This window comes from Gorilla gorilla, chromosome 3, assembly GCF_029281585.2.
Source record: "Gorilla gorilla gorilla isolate KB3781 chromosome 3, NHGRI_mGorGor1-v2.1_pri, whole genome shotgun sequence".
Classification (NCBI taxonomy): domain Eukaryota; kingdom Metazoa; phylum Chordata; class Mammalia; order Primates; family Hominidae; genus Gorilla; species Gorilla gorilla.
This window is the reverse complement of record NC_073227.2, coordinates 42,996,949-43,004,766: the sequence shown is the minus strand read 5'-3', so window position 1 is coordinate 43,004,766 and position 7,818 is coordinate 42,996,949. Positions and strand designations below refer to the sequence as shown.

Genomic DNA, 7,818 nt, shown 5'->3' with positions numbered 1-7,818 from the left:
GATAAAAAAATAGGAAAGGAGGCAGAGAGATAACAAGAGCCAAGGTGGATGGTTTTCAGCATTATTATCAACATCATCAGCATCATTTTCATCATCATCATCGTCAGCAGCAGCAGTAGTGGCAACATCAATACCACCACATTAATAATAAAATGCAGTGGTAGCAGAAGAACTAAAACTATTTCTCAGGGAACTCTATACCCCAGAACTCTTTGCCCTGGGGAGGACATAAAACTCTTGATCTTCTAATTTTTTAGGCTCCAAAAGCCTGAAGGCATGAGCAGAGCCTTTTTAAAGGTTTTCAGAAATATTGCTATAAGCTATATTTTCCCCTAGCATAACAATCTTAAAGCAAGAAACCATTTTAATTTTTAAAAATGTTTTTGATTGATCTTTTTGTAGTTCATGAGCATGATGATTGGGTGTTCATGCACATGCGTGAGATGTGCTACTCTCGAACCTTGTTACGATGTCAGCACATTACCAGTCTGACCTGAGTAGAAAAAAAAGTTTTTGATGTTCGTTTTTCATTGAAATATACTTCTCCAATGTGACACTGATACAAAGTTGAACTATCTAAAATCATGACATATAAGTATCACAGAGGCCACCCCTTTAACAATATCTATTACTCCCTTTGCTAATAATTTACTTAATAAAAAGCATTTTGGTAATTGTGTTTTAGCATGCCACTTATTCAGGGGAAAAATGTGTCTGACAGTTTCATAGACAATTCAGCTCTTTACTTTTAAAATAAATTGATTCTAAGTTAATATGTTGATATTCTGGGTTTTACGTTGATGCATTATGCCTTTTGTCAATATGAATTAGCTTCTTTATTTTCAATCCACTCTGCGATACTGAAGAGATCAAGATCCTAAGCCATCAGGACCAAACTCATGATAATGGTGAATTCATGAAGGTAAATATGACCTTATAGTTTGATCCATTTGGGTAACCACTGAGCATTCTCAATATCATTTTCACCAGAAACATTCCCAGTATGGACTTCCAAGGTGAAACCGAATAAACTTAAAAGATTTTTTTTTCAATCCAATTTATTATGCTCTCTTTATAAAATAAGCCATAGATATTTGAAATAGCTATTTGTACAAGTTTGAAGCTAAAATAATATGTAAATAAGTATTATAAGTTGAGATCAATTCCACAAATATGTCTTATAAAAGTACCATAAGAATTCATGTAATATTCAAGATGAAAGCATCATATGTAACCTAAAATTGTTCATATTTTTAAAATGTATATCTAGCCAGTGTGATAGTCTTCTTATAATTTTGTTATATATATTTTAGTCCACAGTACAAATTTAACAGTTACTTAAAATTGCCTGATTGGTAGTTAGAGTTAAAATCTTACGCATGTAAAATTACCATGGAAAGGAAGGCATAGAGGATAAAAACTTTTTTTGTTTCAATTATAACATTGTCATATTCTATTTGAGGGACAATTATGTAATAAATTAATAACCATACTCTTTGAACTTATTTTTCTTTAACATTTTTACAGCACTTACAATTATTACTGCTTTTATAATAGACAATAATTTGGATCCTTGAAGATTCTGAAGCTGTATTTATTAAAGTAATTCATTATTGTAGGAATGGAGAATGCAGTAACATTAAACAACGTGTAACTTTTTATATAACTCTACAAGGTTTAGCTCTAAAGAAGTGAAAATTTGGTATAACAAATAATTAAAGGGAAAAACAAATGTAAATTAAACACAAGATTTTACTTTCTTCATTAAAAGTAAATTAAGATGTTAGCAAACGATTATCTAAGCTACCCTCCCACTCAGCTCAACCCAGCTGCATCTGTGACTCAGACTATTTTCAGTAGCTTTTAATTAGCAGTTTTTGTGACTATCTCAGAGGTTGCAAATTAAAGAGAACACTGACCGGCAGAATCTGTACTGCTCTGAAAGGAAGTATCCTAGGGAGATCTCCAAATAGTGATAAAGAATCTCAGTAGTAGCAGGAAGGCAATGATAGGGAATGTATCAGGAAGTAAAAAAAAAGAAAAGAAAAAAATGAGAACCACTGAAGTCTCAGACTTGATACTACAAAAATAAGATGCAGAAGACATTAGATGAGTTTGTTTCCTAAGATTAACAAAAATTCAATAAATAAATCTACCATCTAATCAGTGATACTTTAAACTATGCTAAGTAGCTACATGAGGTGATCTAATTACTCTGAATTTTAATGTATGATATCAGTTTTAAACATTTGCCAAATTTGAGGCAAATCGGTATTTCCAAGATTTTTCTTCCACCCTTCCAAATATCACATAATATTGTAGCTCATGCTATTTTCTGTAATGTGAAAAAAAAACAAAAGCTCTGAACTCACATTGAAAATTGTGTCCCAGGATTTTATTTTCATTTTTGATTTTTACATCTTTGGGCAGCCACGGCATGGTGAATGCTGGATTTTTAAAAATTAAAATAAACGATGCCTAAGATATTGTCCTGAAGCAAAATAATTATTCCAATCCTGTTTCCAACTTAGAACACTTTCTTCTGAAACTCTACTAGTAAGTTGCTTTAATGGACTAGGGGTTGCATTTTATATAAACACTACTATGAATGTTGTCTATGATTCTTAAACTACTCTATAAAGTGTACCCAAATATATCTTATTTATCTATGTAGGTACAACTTTGCATATCTGTACACCTTACTGCAGTTTCCCCCCAAATAAAATCAAGATTAAATCAATTATAAAAGCAGAAAATTAAAAAAAAAAAGATTTCAAAATATCAAAATAGAGCTCTTGCTCTCTTAAGGTCAAGATAAGTCTGTCTGGTGTGTTTTCATAAGGAACATTATTATTTTTATTTTTTAATTCAGTGCATTTATATAGCATGTATTGTCAAGTTAGTATATCCATTGATAGGTAACAGCTGAGCTATTGTACCATTCCAAAAGCAACAATTAATAAAACCTATTGGATAGGTTTATTTTTTACACTGTCTTGTTTTCTTTCGTCTATACACCAACTCATATAGACTAGTTAGTTTTACCTTATCTCAAAAAAGCCATACTGATTCAATATATTTCCTCCTATATTCCTCAAAATTATGTACTAACATCATGCTGTATGTTGGTGTAGAAAAATAATGATAATATGCTCCTTCTATTTAATGATCTTATATTTTATAGAGGATTTTTTTGTGGTTCTGTTATCGTGCCTTAGAAGGCATAGTCATGCATGCTTATTTACATATTGTTGCAAAAATTAATTCAGAATTTTATATATTGTTTTCAACAGAATAGAAACTAAACCTCATACAACTATGTTAACAATGATGTAATTCAGATAATTTTTTGGAGAAAACTATATAATGTATAACATACATTGAAAATACAATATGAAAAATGTCATGGTTACACAGAAGGGCCTAATTTGTCATTTAGAAGGAGCATATGTCTCTGCTGGTTTTAATGCCTTCACTTACATTTAAAAAATATTTATAGAAAATACCTTAACCCAAAGGTACTGTTTGATCTTTGTGGTTACATAAGGCAAAGTGAAACAAACAAACAAACAAAACAATCAGTTGATTGTTTCCTCACCATAAATGTTCAGGAGCACCTTATCAATGACGCCATTCACTCCTTATGTCCAGCTCTCCTTAATCTAGTTATCCATTCATTCATTCAGCAGGAGACAAACTCATCTTATTTTTATAGTATCAAGTCTGAGACTTCAGTGGTTCTCATTTTTTTCTTTTTCTTTCTTTTTTTTTTTTTTTTACTTCTTAATACATTCCCTATCATTGCCTTCCTGTTACAACTGAGATTCTTTATCCATTCAGTAGAAAGAACTGGATATAAACCAATTTTTAAAAACTAAGATAATATTTTGTTTCCTTGTGAAACATAAATTCTAATGGGGGAGAGAGTAAGACAATAAATGATTAAATTTTATAGTCTGTTATGGCGGCATAAATGCTACATTAGAATGGAGTAAGGAAAATTGAGAGTCGGGGGAAAGGTACAAAACGTTTTTAAAAACGATTTTGGTATTAATGGTTAAGAGAGGTTTCATTTGAGCAAAACTTTGACAACAGTATTGTGGGATTCAGCCATGAGCAGATGTTGTGAGAAAGAACATCCCAGGCAGACAGAAGCCAGAGAACACTTGGAGGCCAGTGTGGAAGGCCGTGTGGCTGGAACGAAGTGAGGGAGGGAGGACAGGGCAGGAGAGTCAGAGGTCCTGTGAGGGCAGATGACTTCGTGCTCTGTAGACCATTGTAAAGACTGTGATTATATCTAAATGAAATGAAGAGTCACTGGATGGTGTCAGCAGAGAAGTGATACAACCCAAAGATGATTTGGAAAGGATCTGTGTTGAGAGTAGACTGAGGAGACAGTATAAGAATGAAGACCTGCTAAGGGACAATTTAGTGTAGGACTCCAGTGAAAGAAGATGAGAGCTCGACATGGTGGTGAGAAATGGACATATTCTGAATAGATGTTGAAATTAGATCTATCAGAGGTGCCTGTGGATTGGATATACAGTGTGAGAGAAATAGAGAAGTCAAGGTTGGATAGGATGGGTTGAAGAGCATCAGATGCTTTATTTTGAACATGTTAGGTTTAGATAACTTCAACATCCAGTTGGAAATTGCGAGTAGGCAGACAAATACAGAAGTACAGGAGAAATGTTCAAACCTGAAAATGCCCCAAGAATTCCTGGCAGTCACTAGCAGTTGTCTCACACGTGCTCAGAAAGAACTCCCTTCAGCCATCATAGTGCAGGCAATGTTGCTTTATTCTTCTCCTGCCACTCTCACACATGCATGTATGGGTATTACTGTTAGTTCTCTTAAGCACTGTTGCCCTGACTGGCGTTCCAGTTCTTTCCAGAGTAATGCTTTGTCTGAGGGGTACAAGTATCTTCCTTTTTGATTGCTCAGTGAAAGACTCTGGGATAATCTTCTATTGCAAGGTGAAGGAATGCCAATTTCTCCAGAGAGAGAGACTGTGTGTGTGTGTGTGTGTGTGTGTGTGTGATGATGATGATGATGATGATGATTTTGCCGTGGTTGCCACATTCACTAAAATATTTCTTAATGAAAATGTATTATATCCAACTTAGATGGGTATTGTGAACATATTTAATACTCATATTTATATAAACTTATAAAGATTGACTGCCAGGAGCCATATCCCCTAAAGGAGGCTAAGACTGGGATGTTTCACATAATATTTTGTTGGGAAAGGAAGTTTTCTATTTGACAGACACAAATCACAGTAAAATAAGCTATCAATGTTAGTATTTCTTTTTTCTTGTTACTAAATGATTTGACCTGCTAAATAACAAAATGCATTTTAGATTAGGAAAATATTGTCTTATCTATAAAAATACATTTATTATTTTTATTAATATAACTGTGATTATTATACAAATAATTTAATAAATGAGGTAATTTAAAACAAATTCAAGTTTACAGTAATTTTTTCTTTTATCATTCTAAGGATAATATAGAATGCTTGCTTATTAAAGGATTTAGACTTCTCAGTAACCTAAAGTTTGATATTTCATTCAATAAAGCTGAGCAGATATTGATGGAACACAAATATCTGAGCACAAATATTTCTCTCAACTGATTCCAATATGAGCTGAAAGGAACTAGAAAATGGCAAGTATCAAGAATCTATTTCCACCCTCTTCTGTTGCTATTACCATATTTTGCCCAACTTAAGGTACATTGGCCAGTTACAGGAATTGACAACTACCTGTATAGTACTTGGCCTTACAGCTTTCTCTTCTGCAAAATAGGTATTAATAACTCTTCTAGAGTATCAATGAGAATAAAATCATTTAATGTATGTAAGGTATTCAGAATAGTTAATGTTACATAGTAAGAGGTATATTTACTAGATTTATTATGTCATTTTATTATTCAATGTAATATACCCATTTAAACTGATTTTCTACATTTTTATATATGATTATATAAAATAATTATTTCTGATAAATATTTATCAAAACAATTAAAAATATTTTCTTCATAGAATGAAAACATTCATTATGAACACTTAAAATGTATCATTAACAGAATTTAATATTTAACCATGTAAATAATGGTATTTAAGCATAACACGAATTGTGTTTACTAGAGACTTTTGTGATATGTTATATATGTGATACACTTTTAGGTTTTTAATTTAACTCCATAGACTCAGGTTAATGTGATTGCATATTTTTTAGTTTAATTTTAAGCATACAGAATAGTTACAAGAACTATCAATATAGTTTCTTATTTTTCTGAACTATTTGATAATATGTTGCTCAAATAATGGCCAGTCAAAATAATTTTAAAAATTAATAAATTACTACTATCAAATACCCAAGCTTCAAGTGTTGTTGACTGGCACGTAGAGAAAATATATTCACTCCAGGACCACAAGTTGCATTTTACATGTCTCAATAGTCTCTCAGGTTGGTCAATCAAATTACTGTGTATGTTTCTTCAGATATACAACATATACCTATGAGTTATTATTATTTATAGAAGAGTTCCTATTAAGTTCTAGGAACTGAGAAACATATAATAGTGATAATTCATTTTCTTACAAAACTATGTTGAAATTAAAATGTTTAATTGTTTGCTAGTATTGGGAGTATTATACCAATATATCTGGAGTATTATGATATAAAATAGTAATTGGGGCAGAAAAAGAAATAAAATAGCACCTTATTATCATAATACAAACTAAAAACACTGAAGTAGTTAGAATAAATCAACAATTTTGAAAAATAAGTTAGACGTTCAAAAAACAACACTAACAAGTAAAATGGGAAACTACTCCTCAAATGTTAACAACGAATCTGGAATACATGAATGCCATCTAAGACACAACAATTTTCTGGTGATTTCAGAGAATTTTTCCCACTTCAAATGGCTGATTGTTATATAAGCAATTTCCTAGAACATGTGAAATTTAAGTCATTGAAATCATTCTTAGCTGACATTTTTTACTGTACAGAAATAGCTTTAATGTTCCTTCCATTACTTATAGTCAAATGGCAAATCCAAATGTGCTAGATTTGTAAATGCATCAAAGGTTGGGAGTTTTTAAAAAGAATCCAGGGATTTTCTTTTGTGCAGTCTCTTCTAGGCAGACCTAAGCATCCCATTCCTAACTTATAAATGCTTTGGTTTCTGTACTAAAACAGAACAGGTGAGCTAATACAGAAAAATTCCTGTGCTTTAAATGTGTAAATATGTATTTATACAGGGCATGTTCTAAATTAGATAAACAAACTTAGCTTTGAGAAATAAAACTGCATTTTATCTTCCAATATTTCCTGATCTTAATCACTGTTTTGAAATGTCAGTTATTTAGGATTGATATTGTTTTGGATTACACAGATTTCATTCTCAAATTTGAATGAAACTATTATATTTTGTTTTATAAAATGAAGAAATATGTTTTTAAAAGTCATTTTTCTGATGTAGGCTTGGCTTATTTTGTATGAGCTTCTTTATTAAAAATGTAGACTAATATTTCGGCATGCAACTTTCAGTGTAATAAGTTGTAGAGGCTAAGGGTTACTTATTTTAAAAATTTGAATATTAGAGGGTCTTGACAACTGTCTATGTGTGTCGTAATGTGAAATTTATGCCAATTTCTCACCCAGTAATATGACCCAAGATTGGTTTATTAGTTGCGTAAAAAAAAGAAGAGCTAACAAATCAGCCTGGAGAAAATCAGTGAGAAACGGGGGAAGGGACACTAATGTCATGAAAAGGATTTGAAGAGTTTCAGAAATAATCCATTAC

At 31.6% G+C, this 7,818-nt stretch overlaps 1 non-coding gene across 1 annotated transcript; it reads left to right on the top strand.

Moving 5' to 3' along the window:
* Positions 1-390: 390 nt before the first annotated feature.
* LOC115934485 (small nucleolar RNA U13) lies at positions 391-494 on the top strand. The gene has a single exon (XR_004070276.1). It is a non-coding gene; the product is annotated as a small nucleolar RNA U13 (small nucleolar RNA).
* Positions 495-7,818: the final 7,324 nt, after the last annotated feature.